Genomic DNA, 12,122 nt, shown 5'->3' with positions numbered 1-12,122 from the left:
ACCGGCTCTGCTCGCAGAAGCACCGCGGAAAGCGACTTTCTGCAACCAGAACGCGACTCGTCCGCTTAAACGCTTCGAAGGAACATCTTCTGAAAATCTCTGAAATTCTTCTAGAAGAATTTCAAAATTTCGCAATCCGATGGTATTACTCGTTTCAGACAGCTGTTCGACCAACGCCAAACCTACCGAGGTATGAAATTGACTGGCTCGCATTGTCTTGTAAAAATGAGAAGATCCAATTCGCTTAGATTTTGTACAGTCTTCTTTGTGGTAATTGCCACAATGATGCGATTTATTCAATCATTTCATTTTAAGGGTCTTTATAATACTTATAATTGCATAATGTGGGACCGGTAATTCGACCGTCGTAGATTCAACGTTAATAAACTGCAGTTTTCTATGCAAAATAGAAATTTGTTTGACGGTGCACAGAAAATCGAATCGCAACCAAATATATTCTTTTTATCGGCGGCCGTCCTCCGACAACCTTACGCGAATCACGAAATAATTTAACCAAAGAAAACGAGTTTTTGCAACTCATGAGTATCATTTTCACGAGGACCAGCAGCGAGCAAGAGGGTCGAAAGAGCGTTCAATGCGACGCGCGTTCACAATTTTCAATTTCTATTTCGTCGAATAAATCGCTTTCGTATTGTGGGAAGTTCCGTGGCTGTTGTTCCTCGAATAAAAAAAGGTATTCCCGCGAGTTTAAAAAAAATAAAGACCACTTTTATCGCCGAGGTGTGTTCGGAAGGGTCCAATAAAATCTCGTAGCTATAAAACATCGGTTTCGAGAGCACACGGGTGCGTCAGCATGCAGGAACGCGGCGCGTCGGGACGCGGAATCGTCAATTACCCGCGCATCAAGCGTTTCCTGAACGAGCCGGAGAACCGAGAACCGCGCGCCTTCGTGCCGCGAACTTCTTCATCCGACCGCCATGGACGGCGTACGCGCCACTTATCCACCCTAATTTACGTACGGCCCCGAGAAAACACCGTTTCGTGTCGCTAAATACGACCGGCAGGCTACCGGCTCTATTTGAATGACAATGACAACCGACTGTCAGCTTCCGCGGTGCCTCAGAACACCTCGACGACCCTCGGCCGCCGAGGACAATTAAGACGTCCGTCCCCTCTCCATCCCTCTCCCCTTCCTCGCCGAACGATCAACTTCTGCGTGAAACGTAATGCGTCGCGCGAAATTGTTGCCGGTGCTCTCGAGTCGAACATTTTAACCGGTTCATCGTGTCACGACGAGTATACTCGTCGTGGAGGAGCCGTGGTGTACTTTGCGTCGCGACGAGTATACTCGTCGTGGGTAAAAAGTGGCGAGCACTGGCTATTTAAATTGCGATTTCAGTGAAAACGATATCATCAGATTCGCAAATTTCAAGATGTTTAGGTTATTTTGAGATCAAGTATGTGCACGAAGGTGTTTGCATTGCTATGAAAATAAGATTAGAAAAAGAATAACGATATTTGTATGATCGACATGCTTCGTCCCTTGCTTTGCCGAATACAGTAATGTCTCTCTAATTGACGCTAAAGATTGTCCGCAAAAGTGAACAATTTGCGAAGAGGAACCGCAAGGCTCGAATAATCGTATCTTCTCTCCCTAAATTGTCCATTTTTCCGGACAATCCGAGCGTCAATTAGGGAGACATTACTGTGCCAGTCTACAGCAGCAATTTGAATTTTTAACTTCGACAAGTATTTTATTTGACAAGTATACGAGTAAATATCAGTAATAAAATGATCAATTTTATAAAATAAAACCATCCCTTCGATCCAATATTTCAACAGCGACGCTGTGTTTCGTTTAACCGGTTACAGTCGCAAAAAAACGCACGGCCCGATCGAAAAAAAAGATCAAATCGCGCGCGATCTTGAAATATCCTCCGTCATTATACGAACGAAAGAATTTTTAATACGTGCCACGTAAGATACCGTTACGCGCCGAACAGCTCCTCGCATAAACATTTTTCTCGTAGCTTCAGCCCATTCCGAGATACTTCACGGCACTTAATTAGACGAAAACGGCTGTATATTGAATAAATAGCTCGTAAACGTATCCCCGCGAACCGAATAACCGTGATTGAACGAATTAGCGTCCCGTCGTATCCACGGATTCCGTGTATCTGGCGTGAAAAAATTCGACGAACGGCCGCTTAAATGGCTCGCCCGAACGTCGGCGTTCGCGCGACCGTCGGTCTTTTCGAGGTCTCTCGCGAAGGCGAAGCGGCGCGCTGCCGCGGCTCGGACCATTGGAAATCATTATCCAGAAGCAAAACCCGGCATCTACGCCCATCGAATCCAAGGTTACGAGAAAAATCGTTCAATCGAGCGGAAAGCACGCGGGGCTAAGAAGGATCGTTACGGCGATCCGTGTTATTACAAGCAGTACGGCCGTCCGTGGAACGAGCGATGGCCGGGCGCCAGGTTCAGGGAACGCGGATCGAGCCCTAATGAAATTCAGCTTCGTCGCGGAATTAATACGGCCGCTCGAAATGCTATATCATTAGCTCTATTTTGGTGGATCGTCGGAACCGGGAGGGAATCGTAGAAACCGGTTGGCCGCCGCCGCCGTGCCTGCGCGGCCCTATTAAAGAACTCATCGTCGAGTCGATATGATTGAGTGGAATACCGTATCATTACCCCCGGTGGTAGCAGCGAGGAATTCCTCGGAGCGGCGAGCAGTCGTAGAAACAGTTTGGCGCCGCCGGCCAGCGAGAGGAATCGCGTGTACACCTGCGAGCGTATCGATATCGTTTAATGCGACCTCCGGTGGGTGCCGCGCCACGCCGCGCCACCCCGCGTCGCGTCGAGCACGTGACTAGCTCTGTTCTGATAGCGGAGATGAAAAATGCCTTCTTCCGTTGACGTTTTAATAGCCTTCAACGTGACAGGCGATGGACATACCTTGGAACTTCCTTTGTTAGGGCCAAGTGGCCAGGATTTATGGCAGGGGCCATGTGCTTGGGTACCCGGACGGTATGGGTCTGTCCCGGGCCGTTCCCGGGCACATGTGGCACCGTCATAACGTCTCCTGGTCCTTGATTACGGTCCAGTCAATGACGGTTGGGTCTGGCATTGTTCGGGCACGTAGGCCCATCAGCGCGGGATGTCTCGCAGGAGCTATTTTGTCACTCTCCCTCCTAACTCCCGGCCCACCGTTTTGGGGCAGTCTCGCTGGATTTGGGATTGCAGTGATTGGACCGTAATTCCTTGCCGCCCACCCTAGGTTAAGAGAAGTAGGGAGGACCGAGGTGATATGAGACATGACTCCGGGCCTCTAGAGTACAGAACATACAGAGAGTACAGACAGACAGAACAGTCTTAGAGCGATAGACAGACAACTTCAGCACAGAACATTCTCAGAGACACACAGAACATTCTTAGAGTACAGAAGAACAGAACATTCTTACAAGACAGACTTTCAAACAGAACAGAACAGAACACATAGAGAGATACGCGTAACGGTTAGGTTGCGCGTTACAAATAGTCCCACTACAGTGGGTGGTCCTTCGAGGTAGTCGGCACCAAGTGCAATATTCAGAGGATCTCCGTCATCCATCTGATGAGTCCTCAACATTTGGTCCTTCGAGCCGGATATAAGAACGCACAGACGAAGTGACAGATCATCGGAGGCTACAGCCACGCAGCATTTGGTCCTTCGAGCCGGATATAAGAACGCACAGACGAAGTGACAGATCATCGGAGGCTACAGCCACGCAGCATTTGGTCCTTCGAGCCGGATCTAAGAACGCACAGACGAAGTGACAGATCATCGGAGGCTACAGCCACGCAGCATTTGGTCCTTCGAGCCGGATCTAAGAACGCATAGACGAAGTGACAGATCATCAGAGGCTACAGCCACGCAGTACAGTGTATCACGAGAGCACCAACACCTGGCTTCAATCAGGAATCTCAGGAGCTCAGTGACGAGAAGTTTCTTCCGGAGGCTACAGCATCCAGAGCAGGCAGTGCATATAGCTTCAGAGCAGTGCAACACCACAGAAGTCCAGCACCACAGCAGGACAATCACGCAGCAGCTCAACATCATTGCAGAACAACGCAGCATCCCAGTGCAGCCAACAGGCATCGACAGCAGTACCAAGTATCCCAGCCCAAGTGATAAGTACCTTTATAGTCCCATTTGCGTCAGTAAATCACTATGGCGGAAGATCTCAAACCGTTGATGATCGAGCGCGGAACGGTCAAGGCTGCACTCACGCGGTTTAAGACATTTATTTGCAAATTCGCGACCACGACTTCGGTGGGCTCTCTTAAGAAACGGTTAGATGCAAATGTATGTCTCCTTGACAATTTTAATAGAGTTCAAACGAGAATCGAAATACTCGTAGCTGGAACGGACGCCGAAGCAGCGCACGCGATCGAGCGCGAAGAATTCGAGACGGCGTATTTTGATCTGATAGATCAAGTTGAAATAGTCATTGCCCGTGCCACTCCGGAGCAGAGTAGGATAACCACGAACAGCCCGATATCCGCGCAGACTGCAGATACCGCAATAAACATTAGATTACCGACACTGCAACTGCCTTCCTTTGATGGCAATTACAGTGATTGGGTGAAATTTAAAGACACATTTACATCAGTGATTCACGAGAATAATTCATTAACAGACATACAACGGTTCCATTATTTAAATACCTCACTCAAGGGGGTAGCGGCTCGTGTGATTCAAGCGTTAGGCGTGTCCGGAACAAATTACAGACATGCGTGGGAATTACTCAAGTCGCGATATGAAGACTCCACAAGTCTCAAGCGGCATCATGTAAATTCATTACTTGATTTAAAATCCATTCAAAGGGAATCAGACATCACATTGCGGGAATTTCTGGACGAAGCTACAAATCATAGAATAGCGTTAATGTCTTTGGGTGAATCGGTTGAAACTTGGGATACCATGTTAGTTCCATTATTGTCCAGAAAGTTAGGTCAAGTGTCCATGAGAGAATGGGAAAAGAGAATAATATCTCAATCGGAAATGCCTACATTTGGTCAATTCTCTGCGTTTATAGAAGAACGTTCCAAATATTTAGCAAATATCGCGGTCAGTGTTCAGATAGCTGCACCCAGGGTCGACCAGCGACCTCGAGGAACAAACAATACCCCTCGTTACAACTACATAGCTTCGCATGTAGTTAACTCAGCCGGGTGCCCCGCATGCAAGGCCAATCACGCGATATATAACTGTGAGAAATTTAAGAACAGCGATTTAAATACAAAAACAAAGATAGTGCAAGAAGCCCGGCTGTGCTTCAATTGTTTGTCATCGGGACATCGAGTACGGGCGTGTACACGGAGTCATTGCAAACAGTGTGGAGGGAAGCATCATTCCTTATTACATAATCCCGAATTCAAACGCGCAGAAGAAGGCTACGCGGATACAGGAGAATCAGATTCGCGAGAACCCCCAGTACTCACAGCTAACGTAGCAAATACAATAGGGCATGCCGTATTATCGACAGCAATAGTTTATGTCAAGGACAAGGGTGGTCAGTCACATAAATGCAGGGTATTATTAGATTCGGGATCTCAAGCAAACTTTATAACCACGGAATTTTGCCAACGACTCGGCATCAAACCGACTGCAATAAGTTCAACAGTGACAGGTTTAGGAAGGGTAGTAAATTCCATAGAAGGTAGAGCAACATTAACAATTCATTCGCGATATAATAAATCTCAACACACGGTACAATGCCTATCAATAGAAACCATCACGTCAGACATGCCCAATTTTCAGATACATAGAGAAAAAATAGAAATTCCAAGTCACATAGAGCTAGCCGATCCAGAATTCCATTTACAACGGCCAATAGATATGATCATTGGAGCAGGTCTATTTTGGACATTGCTATGTGTCGGTCAACACAAATCAACTTCCAACCTGCTCTTGCAAAAGACCCAACTCGGTTGGGTTTTGGGAGGCACTCCTACCTGGGCAGATAAGAAATTACCACAAACCAATATGTGTTGTTTAGCCACACTCAATGACCTGCAATCTCAATTAGAGAGGTTTTGGGACATAGAGGAACTAACCCAAAACAATAGAAATCAATGCAGCGAGAACACGTTTGGAATTACTTGCGCAAAAGGAGGCATTTTCGACAGAGATCAGATTAGTACAAACGCAACAAGCACTTCCAAATTCCAGTGCGCTACGGTCCCTAAATGTATTTCTGGACAATGGCGGACTACTCAGGGTGGGCGGAAGACTATCCAACGCACCCATAGACTACGACCAAAAGACAGCAGTATACAGAATTCATGTCAGAATATGAGACGTTAGGGCATATGTCGCGCATTGTAGAAGGTACACACGAGCAATCCGCCTACTAAATACCACCTCACACGCGTTATAGGAGATCAGAGGCTCACGTTCGAAGAGCTATATACGTTACTGACGCAAATAGAATCCTGTTTAAATTCACGTCCACTTTCACCATTATCCTCAGATCCCATTAGCCGTGGATTCCTTGGTCATCATCAAGGAGGACAATCTACCCCCGTTACAGTGGAGCATGGGAAGAATCGTTCAGGTACACCCTGGTACAGATGGAGTGATTCGTGTCGCAACAGTCAGAACGTCAACCGGAACAATTAAACGACCCGTGACAAAATTGTGTATAATACCGTTAGATCACTTAGAAATGTCACACGAGGTGTAGCGCAACTATGTATAGTGTAAATCTCGATCATTGTAAATATTGTAATATTCGCACAGAATACGTAGATTGTAATCATATCATAAGCTTACACTTATATGGGTTATCAAATATAGACATAGTTGAACATGCGATGCATGTTCAAGGTGGGCGGTATGTTAGGGCCAAGTGGCCAGGATTTATGGCAGGGGCCATGTGCTTGGGTACCCGGACGGTATGGGTCTGTCCCGGGCCGTTCCCGGGCACATGTGGCACCGTCATAACGTCTCCTGGTCCTTGATTACGGTCCAGTCAATGACGGTTGGGTCTGGCATTGTTCGGGCACGTAGGCCCATCAGCGCGGGATGTCTCGCAGGAGCTATTTTGTCACTCTCCCTCCTAACTCCCGGCCCACCGTTTTGGGGCAGTCTCGCTGGATTTGGGATTGCAGTGATTGGACCGTAATTCCTTGCCGCCCACCCTAGGTTAAGAGAAGTAGGGAGGACCGAGGTGATATGAGACATGACTCCGGGCCTCTAGAGTACAGAACATACAGAGAGTACAGACAGACAGAACAGTCTTAGAGCGATAGACAGACAACTTCAGCACAGAACATTCTCAGAAGACACACAGAACATTCTCAGAAGACAGACAGAACATTCTCAGAGTACAGACAGAACAGTCTTAGAGCGATAGACAGAACACTCTTAGACGCACAGAACATTCTCAACAGTACAGGCAGAACATTCTCAGCAGATAGACAGAGCATTCTTAGAGTACAGAAGACCAGAACATTCTCAACAGTACAGGCAGAACAGTCTTAGAGCGATAGACAGACAACTTCAGATAGACAGAAAGCACAGACAACACCAGAAGACAGACAGAACATTCTCAGAAGTACACACAGAACAGTCTCAGCAGATAGACAGAACATTCTCAGCAGAGAGACAGAACATTCTCAGACAAGACAGAACAGAACAGAAAACATAGAGAGATACGCGTAACGGTTAGGTTGCGCGTTACAAATAGTCCCACTACAGTGGGTGGTCCTTCGAGGTAGTCGGCACCAAGTGCAATATTCAGAGGATCTCCGTCATCCATCTGATGAGTCCTCAACATCCTTGGTTTCGCGCCGGGAAGAAGACGTTGAGATCGGATGATTTTTTTCATTTTTAAGTTATTTTATAATATCGAGAGAATCGCGCGAGGAATTTTTAGAACTCTGCGTTCTTTAACGCGATGGAAAATTTACCGCGAAACCCTTCGTTTCTTGTCGACGGCAAAATATCGACGTGCGCGGGGGAAAATGAATTGTCAATCGATAGACTTAATCTCAAATTATTAATCAATCGAGTTGTACTATTTGTACCATTTGGCGAAGATTCGACACTGTACACTGCACTTTGACAATTACGTTAGCAACAAAAAATAAAGAACAAATACCGAGGAATAATTTTAAAGCTTCTGCATGTAAGAGTCTCCGCGTAAATGTTTTCTTCGGATCGACAAATCGATGCAGTTGATATTTTTAGAGCACCGAAAACTGTTAAAGTCATCATAGTAAACGAGCACCCGATTGCCATAAGGGTTAAATTAAGTACTCTTCTCTATCTAGCCAGCGTACAGGAGTCATAGTTCTCCGAACGAAATATATTCAGCACGTGGAAAAATCGTGAGAGACGGTGAAATTGGCCTGAAATACCTTGGAATCGGTGTCTAAGACGGGGTCCAGGCTGCACCGCGGGGCGAGTGTCATCGGAGCCCGGTCGGCAATGAAAATATCCATCAGAGGCGAGGTTTTCATGCGGCAAAACACTGTACCCGGGGTACACGCTCGTCGTTGAGTACCGGTTATGACGAACGACCGGTGTCGGCAGGGGAACCGGGAGGATCTCGTTCCGTCCAGAGGGGCCCGAGGATCCTCTGGGTCCCTCTGGGTCCCTTCGGGCATCCCTTTCTCTCTCTCTCTCTCTGGCTCTCTCGCTCTCTCTCTAGCTCTCTCACTGTCTCTCTAGTTCTCTCGCTCTCGCTCTCTCTCTCTCTCTCCGTCTCGCCCGTCTCTTTCTCGAAGGAAGTAACAGTATCCGAGTGGATGGATTCCGTTGCGAGGTGTGCAGGGACCCGTGTGGATTGTGTGCAGAATGAACGCAAACTGTGAGGGTAATTTGCAACACCGGCAATTTACATAATTAGCAGTTCTGAACTCGCGGCCCTCGACGACCCTCACCCTGCGGCCCGACCATCTCCCCCCTCCCTTCCTCTCTATCTCTTTCTCTCTCACTCCCTCGCCTCCTCGAATCCCTTCTCACGTGCCTCGCCAACGAGCACGTTTACCTCCTCCCTTCGGCTCACTTGTCCTCTCTCCCTTCGCCGCTGCGGATCCTGTTCGCGGCGAGGTGTCCTTATCGGAGGGACAGGGACGGCCTGACGCATCGCGCCGCGTGTCCTAATTGGAGGAGGAGTTGCTCGTCCTTCGGTGGAACGCTCTCTTCAAATATCGTAGGCAAATCGCGCGATTTTCCGCTCATCGGAAATCGCGAGGGACACTCTTTGAAAACGATGAGAATCACGAACTGGTGCAAATGATTCGAATTTTTGTGAAATTGTTGGATGGTTCATTGGACAATCGGTGAGAAAGTCTGTTGCGAGAACTGCGATCTTCGTTGCCTTCGACAACAGAACTATCAAACCGAAATGATCGGCTTTTTATTTATTCTTTTTTACGATTCTCGATGCTGTACCAATATTTTTAGGAGACATTTTTAGGCGCGCTGAAACGAACCCAGTCTTGGCATTGTTCTTGTAGTGAACAATTCTAGTTTAGACTAGTGGTCGATGCAACAAAAAGAAAAAAGAAAATTCGAATCTCTTGCTCGAATTTTAAGGGGGTTGTTCTGCCTTGAAATTTCTATTTTTCTCAATCCTACCCTCTCAACTTCTTTCTCCGATCGTCGTGACAGATCCCAAAAACATATTCACGTGTCGTAGCACCTTCTGTTAGGGCACAAACTCTAAAATGACAGATACTTCATATCGGTATCGAAACGTACGATTCGCCCAAGAACATTGTAACACATCGAAGTTTCTTTGCAGGCCGTTGCAGAAACGGCGGGAAACGTGTTCGCGGTCTCCGATTCGATCGTTCCGAAAATTTCGGGGCAACGGGTAATTACGGTGCCGATATGCGCACGCAGAACGGGAATTGTAGACACCGGGTTGGTTCCCTCCTCCCAATTAAGCGAGGCCGTCGAACACCGTGTTCGAGCATCGGGATTTCAACATTCTTCCCGCGGACCCGTTACTTTTCAGCGCCCTTCCAACGGAACAGTACCACCGAGATTACCAGCAGATACCAGGGAGGGGGGGTGGTCCGACGGGGACCGGGCACGGCGCTAATTGCCAGATCAACGGGTAATAATCGATTACGTACGCCACGCCCAGAAATATTAATGAGCCGTTTTCGAAACGGGGCGGTCGCTTCGGAGTCTCCGATCGGGGAATCCGGCGGAGAACCGACGGAGAACCGGCGGAGGACCGGCGGAGGACCGGCGGAGGACCGGCGGAGGACCGGCGGAGGCCGGTAAACAATGAGATCTATTAATTGCCGATCGAGGGCCGCGTCGATTTGACACAACCCCCCGCTGGGTTTAATTACCAGCCCTCGGTCAACGTTCCAATTAACGCGCTTAATTATCGGCCCGCGGCCGATTCTACCGGAACCCCGCGGTAACTCGCGGCGATTAATCGAACCGCTTAATTTATCGGCGATCCTCGCGCAACCCCGATCTACTCGCTGCCGCTTCGCTTCGCGCCGCGCCGTGACGTTTAATTATTTCCACGGTGACGTTTAATGGAACGTTTAATTACGTCGCGTCTTACCGCCGCGGCGTAAAAATTGCCCATCCGGTTACCTCGAACGAGAACCTGCTTTTTCAGAAATTATTTGCACTCGCAGACTTCGGTCGAACAATTCTGCAAATTTATATTCTATTTATTTATATTCTATTATATTTTTTATTTATGTTCACGTGTTCTGGTAGCTTCTGATAAAGCATAAACTTTAATATGACAGATGTTTCATTAGATTTCCATTAGTCGGCTATTAACCCTTTGTAGTCGAAGCTATTTTAATTCGAAATCGAAAAGACGCTTTCTGATCTACGGTACTTTTATTTTATTATTATTCGAGGCAATTTTGCATATATGAAATTTAGCCTACTGGCATGTACAATAGCTGCAATTTCAACGATTTACTTTTTAATATAAACAAATCCAGTACCGTTAAAATAACCTTGAAGAATGGTATAACGCGATTTTTAGTTCGATTTTTAGTCTCGGATTCGCCACTCGAGTGCAAAAGGTTAATGAATTACGCAGCAGCGATTTCACGGAACTTCGTAGCTTCGCGAGACAATCCGAACGTCGATTGTATTTTGCCATCGAGTGGCAGCTGTGTACGAAGTTCCGACGGAATACGCGCATTCGTCTCGAAGTTATGAGATATTTAGATCTCGAAGCGGAGCGTCCGTCGAACAAGATGGCGGCCGCGCCGTTTCGTTCGCTCGGTCAGGGTGTTTCCTGCACCAAGGGACCGGCGGGGAGAGGCGTCCGACACCGTTGTACACGGAATCGAAGGACGGCGTTGTTTCGGTCACGAAAACAGACACGGACCGGTTAATTACGGGGGAGTCGGCCGGAGCCGGCGTAATTATTCGTCTCGAGAGCGGCGATTATAAAGCGATTACACTGTCCGACACGATTTTTGGGTTTCTATAGCCACTATGAAATTCTTGTAGAGCTTCACTCCCTGAACAAGAATCCGAAAACCGAATTGCTCCATCACCCTCAGTTTTTTAAATAAACGAACTTTTGTAAGAACCCAAAATTTTCGACAAAAATGAGGTATTGCATGAAAAGTACAAACGTTAGAAAGTTCTAATTGGTGTTAAAAGATAGAGGAGAGTTTCCCGAATATAGTGGCATGCAATTTATTAATTGTTTCTGGTCCTAAATAGCAACAAATTGATGTCAAAGTTTAAAAAAGTGTCGACGTGAGCAGTTTCTGCGCAATATTTTTGTATTTTTACGAAAAGTTTTTTGTTCAGCACGAAAACTCTACCCAGGATCGGATTCTGTAGACATTTCTGAAGAAGAAACGGCCCGATAGAAGTGTCGGAACGATGTACATTTCGAGTAGGTCGAGAAAATGTTCGTCGGCAACATGTACACGACGTTTTGCCGCCATGTGCTTCGCTGCTCGCTTCTCTCTGTCCGACAGGGCCGAAGCTATGGGTAATCAACACCGATGGAGGGATCCAATGGGGCACCCACTTAGCGTGTGGGGCGTGCCATTTTTTTTTAGTACTTCAATGTGCTGTCTTCTTTTACATATTTTTATGGATAATAATCGCCAAACTGTCAATCATAAATTAAAAATGGAGAAATAATAAAAGA

This window comes from Megalopta genalis, chromosome 7 (genome assembly GCF_051020955.1).
Source record: "Megalopta genalis isolate 19385.01 chromosome 7, iyMegGena1_principal, whole genome shotgun sequence".
Lineage (NCBI taxonomy): Eukaryota > Metazoa > Arthropoda > Insecta > Hymenoptera > Halictidae > Megalopta > Megalopta genalis.
Note: the sequence above shows the minus strand (reverse complement) of the source record.